The following is a 17,500-nucleotide window of genomic DNA, read 5'->3' as shown; positions in this document are numbered from 1 at the left end:
CCCCCGCCGCCCTTGAACGTGCACCATGAGATGTGTGTTCTCACCTCCAGTGAAGATCTGAACATGGGATTTGATTGTTCACCTTTGGAGGCCGTGTCACCGCTACTGCATGGGCCACCATCCAACTGTGCGAAGAACATTCTTTCCTATGTGCTGCTTCTGTAAAACACACGTGTTTGTTTATTGACTGTGCATCAACCATAAAACAAAGCATCCATAAAGTGCAACTATTAGATCAAAACGTGATAAGTTATATGTGAAAATGACATTGCCAAATCCAATAAGTACTTTTAGACTATTTATATTATTCACATGTGAATAATTCTGTATAATAGACTGTATTTATATTATTCACATGTGAATAATGCTGTATAATAGACTGTATTTATATTATTCACATGTGAATAATGCTGTAGAATAGACTGTATTTATATTATTCACATGTGAATAATGCTGTATATTAGACTGTATTTACATTATTCACATGTGAATTATGCTGTAGAATAGACTATATTTATGTTATTCACATGTGAATAATGCTGTATAATACTGTATTTATATTATTAACATGTGAATAATGCTGTATAATAGACTGTATTTATATTATTTACATGTGAATAATGCTGTAGAATAGACTATATTTATGTTATTCACATGTGAATAATGCTGTATAAGACTGTATTTATATTATTCACATGTGAATAATGCTGTATAATAGACTGTATTTATATTATTCACATGTGAATAATGCTGTAGAATAGACTATATTTATGTTATTCACATGTGAATAATGCTGTATAAGACTGTATTTATATTATTCACATGTGAATAATGCTGTATAATAGACCTTATTTATATTATTCAAATGTGAATAATGCTGTATAATAGACTATTTATATTATTCACATGTGAATAATGCTGTAGAATAGACTGTATTTATATTATTCACATGTGAATAATGCTTTATAATACTGCATTTATATTATTCACATGTGAATAATGCTGTAGAATAGACTGGATTTATGTTATTCACATGTGAATAATGCTGTATGATAGACTGCATTTATACTATTCACATGTGAATAATGCTGTAGAATAGACTGTATTTATATTATTCACATGTGAATAATGCTGTATAATAGACTGTATTTATATTATTCACATGTGAATAATGCTGTATAATAGACTGTATTTATATTATTCACATGTGAATAATGCTGTATAATAGACTGTATTTATGTTATTCACATGTGAACAATGCTGTATAATAGACTGTATTTATATTATTCACATGTGAATAATGCTGTATAATAGACTGTATTTATGTTATTCACATGTGAATAATGCTGTAGAATAGACTGTATTTATGTTATTCACATGTGAATAATTCTGTATAATAGACTGTATTTATGTTATTCACGTGTGAATAATGCTGTATAATAGACTGTATTTATATTATTCAAATGTGAATAATGCTGTATAATAGACTGCATTTATGTTATTCACATGTGAATAATGCTGTAGAACAGACTGTATTTATATTATTCACATGTGAATAATGCTGTATAATAGACTGTATTTACATTATTCACATGTGAATAATGCTGTAGAATAGACTGTATTTATGTTATTCACATGTGAATAATGCTGTATAATAGACTGTATTTATGTTATTCACATGTAAAAAAATACCTAAGTGTTTATTGTTTATTGTGAGCGAACTGTGGTGCTGAATTTCCCCCCAGGATCAATAAAGTACTTTCTATTGTATTATTTTAATTACCCATGTTTTTTTTGTTTTTGTTTTGGGGTTTTTAAGCCAATCCATTTGTTGTGTAAGATGTCACAGTCAAAAGACTGATTATTATACTGCATGTGGGGGGAGGAGTGACGTCAGTGCAGCTATGGGCCCCCACGCACAACGCAACACACACACACATGCAACAATGACCCTCCTCAGCAACAGGAATAATAAGACTTCCCATCTGAAGGATAGTCTCACGTGTGTATAGGAAGCATTTTTTTTACTATTTAAAACATCTTCTAGTCAGGAAGATGTGCTGCCACATCGCTATTGTCTTAAATCAGGGGTGTCAAACTCATTTTAGGAGAAAAATCTACTCCCAAGTGGGCCGGACTGGTAAAAATCACGGCACGATAACTTAAAAATAAAGACAACTTCAGATTGTTTTCTTTGTTTAAAAATAGAACAAGGAATGAATGAATGAATGAATGTATTTATTCCAGAAGACATATATAGTAACACTTTATCACTCTTTGTAATTTGACATTCATGCAACGGCACACACCGAAAAGGGATACGGGGAAAAAAAGCAAGAATGCTTATCCATGTCCCACCTCTAATTTACAATCAACTTATATGTTGGTTATATAGTCCAAGTTTCAACAGCAGATTTGATGGATACATGACAATTTCAGAACAAGAATAACATTGCTGGAAAACACTTTGTCAATAGCACTGAGCTTAGATTAGCTCCATCTTGCCTGGGTATCTTTCGTCTTCTGAAGCCTTGTCTGGTGTGTTATGTCCCTTATACATATGTTATGTCCCTGTATTTTATATTATTACTTTAATCTGTTTAATATTTTAACTTTTTTTCCTGTAAAGCATCTTTGAGTGCTATGAAAAGCGCTATACTAAATACAATGTATTATTATTATTATTATTATTATTCCACAGTGAGTTCTTTTGCACCTGTGTCCCACAGTTGAGATAGTCCAAACAACTATTCATGTTTTTGATAGTTTCCCAACAACACATTTTTTACCGCAAGGTTGAACACTCTTAAGCTAGAAGACAGTTTAATTTTTCCGCTCACATTGTCCCATAGTTTCACATTTGAATGTGGAATTCACAATGTTATGTTTGAATTTCAGGACACCCCTGAGTTCATGTGGACCATCTCTGAGTGAAAACAGACTCTGTATATTTGCAGGTAGAGCCCTTTGTGAGGCCATAAACATAACTTGAAGGCTACTGTATTGGATTATATCATATAGTTTAAGAAAAGTACTCATTATGAACAGATCAATGGTATGTGCTCTACATGGGGCATAATGTATGGCTTTACAATACTTGTAAATCATGTTTTTTACTTGCAGAAAATTGTTTCTTGTTGCAAATCATAATGTTGTTGGGTTTATTTTTATACTTACATGTTGCGGTTAATAGTATTCTATCGTTATTTGTACTTTCTGAATACATTATGTGATAATGTTCATCAGTCAACTCATTGGTGTTAATTTTCATCTATCAAGATAAAAAAAAATATCAAAATCAAATTACAGGATGTTATTTATGTAGTTTGCTCATTTTCCTCGACTGGTGCACTAACATGTGGTTTATTTTATTTTTTTACATATGTAGCATAATCTACAAAGAATTGCTATTGCGACATCTAGTGGACACATTTAGAACAGCAGCTTCTTTCATTCAAAAATTCCGGCTCATTTTTATACTTAGCAAACTCATCCCGCGGGCCGGATAGAACCTGTCCACTGGCCTGATCCGGCCCGCGGGCCGTACGTTTGACACCGATGTCTTAAATAAACAGCCTGAAGGCCTAAAAAGGACTATAGTTTTAATGCTCACACAGCCAAGGTATGCTCAACCTCAATCCAAAAAGGGATTTCTGCAAATCACAACAAATTACTACAGCTTAACCTGATACCGCAGCACCCTGACTTCCAATAAAACAGAGGCTACTGACCACTAAAGCAAGGGTTCTTAAAAGGTTGTTAGTGAACAACTTAAATAATTATTAGACACCTATGGCCTGCTTCCTCAACATCAATCAGATTTAAGAAAGAGACATAGCACCATAACCACTGCTATTAAAGTTGTGAATGACAGTATTGAGGCATTGGATTGTAAAAAATATTGTGCGGCTTTATTTATTGACCTTTCAAAAGCATTCATACGATCGACCGTATCATTTTGGCAGACATACCGGACACGATTGGCCTATCTCAGCATGCTGTAAAGTGGTTTTCTAACGACCTGTTCGATAGAACCCAATGTGTCAAGTTTGCTGGGTCCTCCTCGTCTTTCCTCCCTATATTGAACAGGGTTCCATATGGTTTGATAGTTTTCTATCTATGTAAATAATCTGTGATAATGTGTCGGATGCTGCGTTCCATTTTAATGTGGATTACGCGGTCACATATTGTTCGTCCCCCGCAGTAGCGCAAACCTGTGAGCTCATGCAGTCTGCTTTTGATGTTGTTCAGTTCCAGCTGGCTCACTTTAGACTAGTGCGGGGGTCAGCAACCGGCGGCTCTTTAGTGCCGCCCTAGTGGCTCCCTGGAGCATTTTTTAAAAAGGCTTGAAAATGGAAATAAGATGGGGGAAAAATAATGTTTTTGATTTAGTATGTTTTTTGTTTGAGGACAAACGTGACACAAACCTTCCCAATTGTTAGAAATCCCCGTTTAATATGTTTGTGTGTATGCTTTACTGATGAGAGTATTTGGTGAACATTATTTTGTCCTACTAATTCCGGCGGTTCTTGAACCCACCATAGTGTGGACTGTGAGGCAACAGTTTGTTTACATGTCAAATCTTCCACCCCTTCTTTGTCTCATTTTGTCCACCAAAAGTTTCATGCTGTGCGTGAATGCACAAAGGTGCGCTTTGTTGCTGTTATTGACTTGTTGGAGTGCTAATCAGCCATAATTGGTCAGCGCATGACTGCAAGCTAATCAACGCTAACATGCTATTTAGACTAGCTGTATGTACATATTGCATCATTATGCCTCACTTGTAGGTATATTTGAGCCCGTTTAATATCCTTTACTTTTATCCTCTTTGTATATAACACATGTCTGATAGTTGTTTGTGTGCCATGTTGTTCCAGACCACAGCAAACATTACCTAGCTTGCCAAAGATTGTAATAAATCTATTCAAAGAAGACAGCCTGCCGTTTCCTTTAACTTCAACACACACATCTACACCTTTGGCCATTAAAAGCCAGTAATTTCCGGGAGTTATCTCACCTTCCGAGTAGCCTCTGATTTACTAATGGTTTCTAATGTTGTAAAAATGTGTAGAATAATTATTACGTTTCAACATTTCTGTCAATGAAGATTTGCTTCAGCCTGCGACACACAGTCATTTTGATAGTAGGCTAATATAGCTAATATAGACACTTATGTCATGTGTTGCCTTCATTATAGGACTTATATAAGACTTTTTCATTTTTTGCGCTCCAGACAGATTCGTTTTTTTGTATTTTTAGTCCAATATGGCTCTTTCAACGTTTTGGTTTGCAGACCTCTGGACTAGTGCTAAATGCAGAGAAACCTAAGGTGATGTTATTTTCAAATGGCAAATGACTGACATTAAACATTCAAAAAATATCAACTGCTCGTAGGGTTGAACTTGAAATAGTCACAACATATACTGTAAGTACTTGGGGATTGTTATTGATGAGAACTTGTCTCTTAAATCACACATACAAAAACATGTGACTAACTTAAAATGTAATTGTTTTTTTTTTCTTCAGGAAAATATCCCGTTTTTCTCTACAAGTTAGGAAACGTTAGATTCTAACCACTTTCATGACCTTGCTTGATTATTGAGACTTGCTATTTATGAATGCACCCGACACTTCATGGACAAACTGGATACTGTATACTACAGTGCCTTACAGTTTATTACTGGTTGTGGCAACCTTGTCCATCTTTGCACTTTGTATGCAACGGAAAACTGTCTATTTTTGTTTGTCCGCAATATATACGTACACAAATCAGTATGGGCTGGTTCCCACCAATTTAAGTTATTTTTATGTGTAGCTACTCCTGTCGCTACAGTTTAAGGTCACAGGACATCCTTGGCGTTTTGGTTCCTAGAGCCAACACAAGTCTTGGTAAAAAAAACCAAAAAACTTCAGATTTGCTGCTCCCTGGTCATGAAATTTATTACAAAATGATTTGTAGCTACCTGAACTGATCACTTTGGGGGAATTTCAGTCCATTTCAAAGAATCCGGAATCTAGTTCTATTGGGCATTGGACTTCTTTATAAATTATTTTTGATTTAAAGACTTTATTTTGTACCTTTTGTGTGTTTTTATGTTTACGTTGTAAGTAATTTGTACTTTTAGCTATAGTGTATGACTGCTCCTGTCTTGATGTTGTTATGAAACCTGTTTTTGCTGCTCTCTTGACCAGGTCACTCTTGCAAAAGAGATTGGAATCTCAATGTGTTTTTACCTGGTTAAATGAAGGAAAATAAGATAAAATAAATAACAATGATAACCCCTATAGCAGTGGTTCTCAAACTTGTTTCCACCAAGGACCATCTCAGAAAAAACTTGGCTCTTCAAGTACCACCATAATGATTAAAATTAAACTACAGTAGCGTTGTAGGCCTAAGTATTCATTAAAACAAGACAGAGGTTTTATTCAACAAGTATATTTCATATGTTTGGCCATTACGCAAGTTTGAACAGTAACATAATGTTTGAATATACGAAAATAAAACACTATACCCTTAATCAAGTGATTATTTGACGTACCACTAGTTGGAGCCTGTGTACCATTAGTGGTACGCGTACTAAATTTGAGAATCTCTGACTCATCCTGCAATGAGTAAATTATGTATATAGATTATGGGACCCATTACCTCCCTGCTTTTCACTCAGCATCAAGGGTTGGAATTGGGGGTTCAATCACCAAAAGCGATTCCCGGGCGCGGCCACCGCTGCTGCTCACTGCTCCCCTCACCTCCCAGGGGGTGATCAAGGGTGATGGGTCAAATGCAGAGAATAATTTTGCCACACCTAGTGTGTGTGTGACAATCATTGGTACTTTAAGTTAATGTAGATTATGATCTAAAAAAAGACCATTTCATCTTCCTATGTAGACCTCCACTATGTGGCAATAATTATTTAAACGTTATTCTTAACTATATACAGGTAAAACAAATCAGAGACATAAAAAGACTCAATTAATATATTTATTTTTAAATGCTGAGTTGCCTGTCATTTTTGAATGACTCTGACTAATTGATTACCAATATCTTGAAAGGGACCTAAGATGAATTTTGTTTTTTCTGAATTATAAAAGTTACATTATAAATGCCAACACGTCAAATCATAAGGTTCATGCATTTTGTTGTGAGATTGCACGCAGATATTGGTCATTTTAATCGCACGAGTTTAAGTGTTACCTTTGACTTTTGCGCCTCGTTGCTTTGGATAAAAATTGTGACATTTTGGACAAGCGGTAGAAAATGGATGGATGGATGATGATGTTGAACATTCAGATTCCATATTGGAAGTACACTATATTACCAAAAGTATTTGGCCACCCATCCAAATGATCAGAATCAGGTGTCCTAATCACCGGCCACAGGTGTATAAAATCAAGCACTTAGGCATGTAGACAAATATGTTGTATATTTATATTATATATATATAATATTTTGGACTCCATGCTCCCAACCTTGTGGGAACAGTTTGGAGCGGGCCCCTTCCTCTTCCAACATAACTGTGCACCAGTGCACAAAGCAAGGTCCATAAAAACATGGATGACAGAGTCTGGTGTGGATGAACTTGACTGGCCTGCACAGAGTCCTGACCTGAACCCAATAGAACACCTTTGGGATGAATTAGAACGGAGACTGAGAGCCAGGCCTTCTTGTGGAAAATTCCTATTAACACACGCCGCAACCTTGTGGACAGCCTTCCCAGAAGAGTAGAAGCTGTAATAGCTGCAAAAGGTGGACCAACATGATATTAGACCCTATGGGTTAGGAATGGGATGGTACTTCAAGTTCATATGTGAGTCAAGGCAGGTGGCCAAATACTTTTGGCAATATAGTGTATATACACATACAAAAGAGAAGAGAGAATCTGAATTTTACTGTTCGTGGAATCCCCGGATGTTCTTTGGTCCTAAATTAACCACAACATTAGTGCTGCATTCTTTGCGTTTCCTCCAAAATAATGTTTAAAAAAACCCAACTTAAAGCCTTCTTGAGCTGTTTATTGACAGATACTATTCATGTTTAAATAACTTCAACTGCAAATTAAAATTGGCTACAAATATCGGTAATCGGCCTCCTTGACTACTAACAATCAGTATCGGTTTTGAAAAAAATTATGGTTGTACGGAATACCAGTATAGGTATATTAGTATGGTACCGCGATATTAATGAATCATATTTGGTACTAGGTACTATACCGCCTCTAAAAAGTACTGGTCCACCACCCGTTGTGTTGGTGACACAGGCATGTTCGGCAGCGCACAATCACAGAGTACTTACAAACAGACACGGTGTGTAGCCAGAAAAGGGAGAACGGACGGATGGCTGGCTAATTAGCGGCTAAAATCTATCCGCAGTCTGCAGTTTTGTAAGTACTTCTAAATCACTAATCCATGTCTCCATGACAACTAGCTATACCTGCTACACAACACACCAGACTCATTACATTAGATGTGTTAAAACTGGTCTATAGTTACCAATGTCAATTTAAGATTTCACTACATCCGATCAGCAACCGTTAAGATGATTGTCTTTGCTTTAAACACACTTCAAACATGTGAAAGAAGCGCATACTTACTCAACAGCCATACATGTCACACTAAGGGTGGAAGTGTGAACAACAACAACACTGTCATAAACCTGTGCCATATAGTGAAACCACACTAAACAACAATGCCAAACATGTTACTTCTAGACCTCCACCCCAGATCCCACCTCACTCCTACCCACTTCTCTAAAGTGGGCTGGCTCAAGGTGGAGGACAGAGTTAAACAACTTGCACTGAGCCTAGTCTATAAAATCCGCTACACCTCCCTGATACCGAAGTACATGTCAAACTACTTCCTTAACGTAAATGACCGCCATAACCACAACACCAGGGGGTGCTCCACTAACCACGTTAAACCCAGATTCCGAACTAACAAAGGTCTTAACTCATTCTCTTTCTATGCCACAATGTGGAATGCGCTCCCAACAGGTATAAAAGAAAGGGCATCTCTATCCTCCTTCAAAACCGCAATAAAAGTTCACCTCCAGGCAGCTACAACCCTAAACTAACACCCTCCCCGGATTGCTAATAATCAAATGTAAACAATCAAATGCAGATACTTTTTCTTTTTCTTATGCCTTCTGATCTCTCTCTCTCTCTCTCTCTCTCTCTCTCTATGCCCACTACTTGATGTCCACCCCCCCCCCCCACACCCCTGATTGTAAATAATGTAAATAATTCAATGTGATTATCTTGTGTGATGACTGTATTATGATGATAGTATATATGATAGTATATATCTGTATCATGAATCAATTTAAGTGGACCCCGACTTAAACAAGTTGAAAAACTTATTCGGGTGTTACCATTTAGTGGTCAATTGTACGGAATATGTACTTCACTGTGCAACCTACTAATAAAAGTCTCAATCAATCAATCAAAACACATTTTGGGACAATATTTGCACCGCAACACAACGGAACAAATTCCCAGAATTCCCTGCAGCACCAACTCTTCCAGGACGCTACAATATAAACAAACGCCATTGGTGGATCTACACCTAACATCCACTGTTATGATACCAAGTGCAATAGCGTATCTAGTTGATACTACTATGATGACATCGATATTTTTTAGCATCACACAATCTTTTTTCGTTTTTTTTTTTTTAATGTATATTATGTTTATAAACTCAGGAAATATGTCCCTGGACGCATGAGGACTTTGAATATGACCAATATAAGATCCTGTAACTACTTGGTATCGGATTGATACCCAAATTTGTGGTATCATCCAAAACTAATGTAAAGTATCAAACAACAGAAGAATAAGTGATTATTACATTTGAACAGAAGTGTAGATAGAACATGTTAAAGCAGAAAATAAGCAGATATTAACAGTTAATGAACAAGTAGATTAATAACCACTGGTCCTTAATAATTTTGACAAAATAATAGAATGATAAATGACACAATATGTTACTGCATATGTCAGTAGACTAAATTAGGAGTCTTTGTTTGTTTACTTACTACTAAAAGACAAGTTGTCTTGTATGTTCACTATTTTATTTAAGGACAAACTTGCATTAGGAAACATGTTTAATGTACCCTAAGATAAAAAAAAAAAAAAAAAAGCCAATAATGACATTTTTTGTGGTCCCCTTTATCTACAAAGGTACCGAAAAGTACCAAAATACATTTTACCAATAAATATTGGTATGGGGACAACACTAATCTGTAGTAAAAAAAAAAAAAAAAGACACATAATGACTGTAAAAACTACCGAAAGCAAAGTAAAAAAAAGAGAGGTCTTCCACTAACATATCAACTGCAGCAGAAGACACATTGTTATGAAAAGTCCAGTGAGTTATTCCTACACTTGGCTGAATAGAGCCGGCCTTCCAGCAGCAGCAGGAGGAAGCAGTATGGAAAGGTCTGGAAGTGTTAAAAGACTGCCCTCCTGTGTCAGACACACTAACACATGTTGCACAATAGGCCTCTCTTCTTCTTCTGCTTTATTCGACATTGCTTCGTTTTACAAGACCTCCCTTCTGTGACAGGAGGCACGGGTCAATTAGAACGAAAAACCAGGTGCTCTGTGTGTGTTATTTGCTAATTGTCTGGGAAAAAAAAAAAAAGAACATGTGAGATTAATTCTTCCACCATGCACTTGAAAGCAAATGTAGATGTGAGCTGACCGCCGAGTCCACAAGTATGCTTTGCAGTTCCATTAGTGCTCGATTCATGTGAAGCCAGGAGAAGACTTTATTGACTTGAAATTGTAACCACTCAGCTTAAAAAAAAAAGAAGGAAAACAACAAGAAATAAAGCCATGTGCCAAAGCGTGATGTGTAAAGTAGTTACAAGCGTAGGCGCCGATTTACATTTTTGCCAGTGGGAGCTCAGTGTGTGAGTGTATTAGTGTTGTCCCGATACCAATATTTTGGTACTTTTCGGTACTTTTCTAAATTAAGTGGACCACGAAAAATGTCATTATTGGCTATATTTTAACAAAAAAATCTCACTGTACATTAAAGATATGTTTCTTATTGCGATTTTGTATTTGAATAAAATAGTGAACATACAAGACAACTTGTCTTTTAGTAGTAAGCAAACAAAGGTTCCTAATTTAGCTGCTGACCTATGCAGTAACTTATTGTGTCATTTACCATTCTATTATTTTGTCAACATTATTAAAGACAAGTGGTAGAAAATGAATTATTAATCTACTTGTTCATTTACTGTTATTATCTGCTTATTTTCTGTTTGAACATGTTCTATCTACACTTCTGTTAAAATGTAATAATCACTTCTTCTGTTGTTTGATACTTTACATTAGTTTTGGATAGAGATGTCCGATAATATCGATAAATGCTTTAAAATGTAATCATTTTTTAAATTATCGGTATCGTTTTTTTGTTGTTGTTTTTTTATTAAATCAACATAAAAAACACAAGATACACTTACAATTAGTGCACCAACCCAAAAAACCTCCCTCCCCCATTTACACACTCATTCACACAAAAGGGTTGTTTCTTTCTGTTATTAATATTCTGGTTCCTACATTATATATCAATATATATCAATACAGTCTGCAAGGGATACAGTCCGTAAGCACACATGATTGTGCGTGCTGCTGGTCCACTAATAGTACTAACCTTTGACAGTTAATTTTACTAATTTTCATTAATTACTAGTTTCTATGTAACTGTTTTTATATTGTTTTACTTTCTTTTTTATTCAATAAAATGTTTTTAAATTATTTATCTTATTTTATTTAATTTTTTTTATTTTTAAATGACCTTATCTTCACCATACCTGGTTGTCCAAATTAGGCATAATAATGTGTTAATTCCACGACTCTATATATCGGTATCGGTTGATATCGGTATCGGTAATTAAGAGTTGGACAATATCAGAATATCGGCAAAAAGCCATTATCGGACATCCCTAGTTTTGGATGATACCACACATTCGGGTATCAATCCGATACCAAGTAGTTACAGGATCGTACATTGGTCATATTCAAAGTCCTCATGTGTCCAGGGACATATTTCCTGAGTTTATAAATATAATATAAATACAAAAAAAACGAAAGAAGATTTTGTGATGTTAAAAAATATCCATGTAATCATAGTAGTATCGACTAGATACACTATTGTACGTGGTATCATGACAGTGGATGTTAGGTGTAGATCCACCAAATGGCATTTGTTTATATTGTAGCGTCCTGGAAGAGTTGGTTCTGGGAATTTGTTGTGTAGTGTTTATGTTGTGTTGCGGTGCAAATATTCTTCCAAAATGTGTTTGTCGTTGTTTAGTGTGGTTTCACTATATGGCACATGTTTATGACAGTGTTCATACTGCCACCCTTAGTGTGACATGTATGGCTGTTGAGTAAGTATGCCCTTCATTCGCTCGTGTGCAATGTCAAGATAATTGTGTCATTAGTTCATCATCGGCCACAAGGAAATCTTGGTTAGGCTTTGTTAATTATAGACTACGTGATTTGTGACTTCTTTATCATGTAAAACGGTCCAAACCCGCCACAAAATTAACAACAACAAGATTGGTTTTTCAACAATGATTTTAAAAGATTAAAAGTTGCCATCAATCCCACGTGGGTACTCGGCATTGTCCGTGGGTGCTCGGGCCCCGAAGCACCCACGGGATCGGCGCCTATGGTTACAGGTTGCATTTGAGTAATACTTGTTCAGATTAGGTAAAATAGAAAGAGCGACAGTCAGTAGGACGCAGGAGTAACAATGGTTATGTGGTTTTAGTTCAAATCCAATAGCTTGTTCTCAAAATTGGGCCATCTGCAAAGCAAATGGGCTTTAAAGTCTGTAGATATCTGACTGACACAGATCTTTAGTGGTAAAAAGATAATCAGATTCATCTTCATTAAATCTCCTTAAAGGGGAGCTGCATTTTTTGCTGTCCATAATTCACCATCCTTATGTGAGACAAGCACACATATGTTTGTTTCCTTGTTATGCATTCTAACTAGTAAATAAACGCTTGTAAAAGTCAGCGAACAAAGGTGGTAAACAGATTTGCCCCATTCCGCCGATAAAGCGCTCTAAAAACATCCAAAAAACGAGTATATAAAAAAATTATATAATGTAGAAACAGCCATATTCATAATAACATGAAATATTTACGTATTTTGCTTATTGTAAGCATGCGACAGACCATTTTTAAAAATAGTAACAATTACTACTAATCATCAGGGATGTCCGATAATGGCTTTTTGCCGATATCCAATATTCCGATATTGTCCAACTCTTTAATTACCGATACTGATATCAACCGATACCGATATCAACCGATATATATAGTCGTGGAATTAACACATTATTATGCCTAATTTGGACAACCAGGTATGGTGAAGATAAGGTACTTTTAAAAAATATTAATACAATAAAATAAGATAAATAAATTAAAAACATTTCCTTGAATAAAAAAGAAAGTAAAACAATATAAAAACAGTTGCATAGAAACTAGTAATTAATGAAAATGAGTAAAATTAACTGTTAAAGGTTAGTATTAGTGGACCAGCAGCACGCACACTCATGTGTGCTTACGGACTGTATCCCTTGCAGACTGTATTGATATATATTGATATATAATGTAGGAACCAGAATATTAATAACAGAAAGAAACAACCCTTTTGTGTGAATGAGTGTGAATGGGGGAGGGAGTTTTTTTGGGTTGGTATACTAATTGTAAGTGTATCTTGTGTTTTTTATGTTGATTTAATTAAAAAAAACAACAACAAAAAAAACGATACAGATAATAAAAAAAACGATACCGATAATTTCCGATATTACATTCTAAAGCATTTATCGGCCGATAATATCGGCAGGCCGATATTATCGGACATCTCTAATTACCACTAATCATAGCAGACTTTATAAGAGCCAACGACTACTTTGGGACAAATGATGATCCAGAACCTTATCTTTTTGAACCTGAACATAAGGAGGCTGAGCCACAAACTCACAAAGTTGAGTTTTTAGCAAATCCAGCAAGTAGCGCTATTGCTAAGTGCTAAAAAATAAATAAAAAATATGAACATAATAAAACAATCACTTACTGTACAATGTCTACTCTCACTGAAATGCTGACTGATGGAACATGTATATCTTCCCGTTTAGATGAAGAGTTAATCATAACCCTCACACAGGTTAAAAAAACCAACATATTTTTGTGTCTTTCTCGCCATCTTCAGGTATAACTTGAATGTCAAAGTTGACCAACTTCTCGGTTTATGGCCACAACCTTCTACTATACAAGCGAAAGACATGTTTTAAAATCTAGACTGAACTTTTCCCAGCTCAGAGACGTTGCAGCAGTTCACCAGCTCAGTATGCCAATGGCTGCATAAGCTAGTTACCTCTCCGTGACCAAGGCACAGCGGCATAGCTCGGTTGGTAGAGTGGCCGTGCCAGCAACTTGGGGGTTCCAGGTTCGATTCCCGCTTCCGCCATCCTAGTCACTGCCGTTGTGTCCTCGGACAAGACACTTTACCCACCTGCTCCCAGTGCCACCCATACAGGTTTAAATGTAACTTAGATATTGGGTTTCACCATGTAAAGCACTTTGAGTCACTAGAGAAAAGCACTATATAAATATAATTCACTTCACTTCAGTAAAAGTAGTTCCTCTGCATTACAGCTTATAACAACAATATTGCTAATACTTGGTTAATATTCAGGTCACAGCATGTAAATGGAGTATTGTTGGCGGCTTATGGATTTTTTTTTTTTTTTTAGAGGGCTTTATGGGGGCAATTACTCCCATTAGCTTCATTGTTAGCCACTTCATACTTGCCCTATATTACAAATTAGAATGCATTAAAGAAGAAATACATATTTGTTCTTTTCCTACGTAGGGACTGTGAATGATAGGAAAAGTTGCAAAAACAGTGCATGTACCCTTTAATCTTACAATGGGACACAATTAAAAAAAATATTTTCAAAATGTTGTTTTTACGTTGAGAAAGTACGGAATAAAAGCGTGTTAACTATTTTAACAGCTAAACAGGAATTGTTTTATGAATGTTACAATTGTCAAAATCAACTAGTTGAGACTAGGGATGTCCGATATTATCGGCCTGCCGATATAATCGGCCGATAAATGCGTTAAAATGTAATATCGGAAATTATCGGTATCATTTTTTGTATTATCTGTATCGTTTTTTTTTATTATCATTATTTTTTTTTTATTAAATCAACATAAAAAACACAAGATACACTTACAATTAGTGCACCAACCCAAAAAACCTCCCTCCCCCCATTTCTTTCGGTTATTAATATTCTGGTTCCTACATTATATATCAATATACATCAATACAGTCTGCAAGGGATACAGTCCGTAAGCACACATGATTGTGCGTGCTGCTGGTCCACTAATAGTACTAACCTTTAACAGTTAATTTTACTCATTTTCATTAATTACTAGTTTCTATGTAACTGTTTTTATATTGTTTTACTTTCTTTTTTATTCAAGAAAATGTTTTTAATTTATTGATCTTATTAATTTTTTAAAAAAGTACCTTATCTTCACCATACTTGGTTGTCCAAATTAGGCATAATAATGTGTTAATTCCACGACTGCATATATCGGTTGATATCGGTATCGGTAATTAAAGAGTTGGACAATATCGGAATATCGGCAAAAAGCCATTACCGGACATCCCTAGTTGAGACTGAATTAACAGTGCCTCCTTCATGTTGCCTATTAATTGATTATTATGCTTACGCTGATGTTGTCATACATGCCTTCACACAATGTGTGTAACCCGATGACATTTGCCATGTTGTCAACCTGGACAACTTGCCACTCCGTCTATTTATTTTTTCTACTCGCAGACAGTTGCTTCAGACAAATGCTGAAAAGAAGGTCATGTGTTGACATTTGCAGTGGGAGTCAGGCTACCATGGAGTGACACTTACACAGACGACACAAGACTGGGTTTAGGACACCTGGAAGCCCCGGGTCATGGTGGCGCCTCACAATTGTTCCCGGCCTGCTCTGCTTGGCTATATATACTTGGTCTGTCAAAGTTTCCGCATTGATGCACGCCATTAAACGCAGATTAATCACGCTATTTATTTTGACTGCACAGGCTCCTTTACCTTAAAACAGTGTTTTTCAACCTTTTCTGAGCCAAGGCACATTTTTTTCATTGAAAAAATCTCAAGGCACACCAACAGCAGAAAACGTTAAAAAATGAAACTCAGCAGCCGATTGTTGGATATGAATTCAAACCATAACCAAGCATGCATCAATATAGCTCTTGTCTCAAAGTAGGTGTACTGTCACCACCTGTCACATCACGCCGTGACTTATTTGGTGTTTTTTGGTGTTTTCCTGTGTGTAGTCTTTTAGTTCTTGTCTTGCGCTCCTATTTTGTTGTTGATTGTCATGTACGGATGTACTTTGTGGACGCCGTCTGCTGCTCCACACGCTGTAAGTCTTTGCTGTCGTCCAGCATTCTGTTTTTGTTTACTTTGCAGCCAGTTCAGTTTTAGCTTAGTTCTGCATAGCCTTCCCTAAGCTTGAATGCCTTTTCTTAGCGGCACTTGCCTTTTGTTTATTTTTAGTTGAATAATTAGACACCTTTTTACCTGCACACTGCCTCCCGCTGTCGTCCGCATATTGTGATCACGACAAACCATGTTCCCGACAATTAGCTACCTGCTGCCACCTACTGATATGGGAGAGTATTACATGGTTACTCTGCCGATCTCTAGACAGCACAGACACTCAACAATGGCACATTATTTGCGGATTATAATTAATGGTTTGCAAAAAATATATATAAATAAATATAATATATATGACATAATATCCCACGGCACATCAGACAGTATGTGCAGGGTTACTTGAAAGGCAGAGTGGGTTGTTATACGGTCTGTAATCAGGTCAGTGCATACAGTATGTCAGTGCAACCATGAGTGAGAGTCCGACTTGTGTCGGGCTGTAGCTATTGATTATTTTAGTTATCGAGCAATCTATCAATTAATGTGTTCGATTAATCGAGTACAGTCGAAATTTGATTCACAAAGCCTCCATTTGCGTCCTTTTTGGTTACGAACGTTTACATTGTGCCAAATGTGCGGACAATGCCTGAGCCTCCGAACACTTCATTCATTTATTCATTCATTTTGTGTGTCGCTGGAAGCCTTAGGGGGCTACCATTGTGATGACATCACTTCCTGTACATGCCGGCACAGCCATTTTGAAGAAGTGGGGCCCCCTACGTCACATCCTGTACACACTTGCGTGGCCATTTTCGAAAACGTTCGAGGGCTAGCGGCACTTCTGACTTGTTTATTTCCACAATTGTCATACTTGAGCTGTGTCGGCCTGTCTTACAGATCACTTTACGTAATCAGAAACACTTTAAATGTGTCCAAACTCGCTGTTCAGCTTCAGGTTGATAGACAACCAATGAGCTAGGATTTTAGCTACATAGTTAGCCCCCGGCTTGTG

At 36.3% G+C, this 17,500-nt stretch overlaps 1 pseudogene; it reads right to left on the bottom strand.

The window, feature by feature from the left end:
* LOC133654406 (histone-lysine N-methyltransferase PRDM16-like) overlaps nt 1-17,500 on the bottom strand; it is a 751,541-nt pseudogene that overhangs the window by 584,618 nt on the left and 149,423 nt on the right.

Source organism: Entelurus aequoreus, linkage group LG07, assembly GCF_033978785.1.
Source record: "Entelurus aequoreus isolate RoL-2023_Sb linkage group LG07, RoL_Eaeq_v1.1, whole genome shotgun sequence".
Classification (NCBI taxonomy): Eukaryota; Metazoa; Chordata; class Actinopteri; order Syngnathiformes; family Syngnathidae; genus Entelurus; species Entelurus aequoreus.
Note: the sequence above shows the minus strand (reverse complement) of the source record. Positions and strands in the feature narration are given on the sequence as shown.